This window comes from Brassica oleracea, chromosome C2 (genome assembly GCF_000695525.1).
Source record: "Brassica oleracea var. oleracea cultivar TO1000 chromosome C2, BOL, whole genome shotgun sequence".
Classification (NCBI taxonomy): domain Eukaryota; kingdom Viridiplantae; phylum Streptophyta; class Magnoliopsida; order Brassicales; family Brassicaceae; genus Brassica; species Brassica oleracea.
In genome coordinates this window covers 9,704,534-9,705,539 of record NC_027749.1, presented here as the reverse complement: position 1 = coordinate 9,705,539, position 1,006 = coordinate 9,704,534, and positions in this window count along the sequence as shown.

Sequence of the window (1,006 nt, the reverse complement as noted above, 5' to 3'; positions counted from 1 at the left end):
CCGGTCGACCAACAATCAAACAAGAACATGATCGGCCAACCAATGATACCGCATAGCTTTAATATCCACCACCCTATACAAGCAATCCTTCAAACACACACAGGCCAACGTTAGGCCTACACTAACCAAATACACACCAAGCCTAATCTGATACCTAAACCAGACTTAGGACTTAATATCAGAACCTGCAAACAAAGCAATCAACAACCACAACCACAAAAATAATAAGATAGTAACTACTAATGACTCGATCTTACTCGTAACACCGTATATCGGTGCTACACTAACACGAGGATTCCATAACCCTCTACGACAAACTAACACAACACCACACTCTAACCCGGGAAATGGTGACTTTGTGTTCCTCCTCATCATCCTCGGCAATATCCGCATTACACCGTCGTATAATACTCAGCCATAGGACATGACCCCGTTCGTCTGAGTCTTCCCGATCCAGCGAATAAGGGGTTTCCTTGAACCCGCTGGGTACGAGGGCGAGGAAACACTAGTCCACCCCAAAACATGCCTAGCATGGGCGGGTTTCGTACCTGCTGTCGGCATAACACACACTCGACACAATTATCCCTAGGAAAGACCTAAGGGACAAGACTCCAACCCAAAACTAAACAATATATAGGAGTCTACGATAATATCAACCCAATACTCGTAGTCCAGCCTATATGGCACAGGACCCGTAGTATCAACATCACAACCAGGAGATCGGCATATATGGCCAAATATCTCCTAAAAAACAACATTATCACTAAACAACTCAACCAGTTAGTAACTCCCTTACCAAGAGATGACTAACCTCAATCAACAAGATTAACTAAACGAGAAAGTATTTAATTAAATCTACTCAATCAATCTACTCAATCAAACCGTTACCCAGATAGTTCGGCCTCCTGCTACGACACTATCTTTAAAGATAACGGGAACCTGCACTAACCCAAATCAATACGCAAGAATAGAAAACATGATGCATCCTAGTCCTAGTCAGGTTATT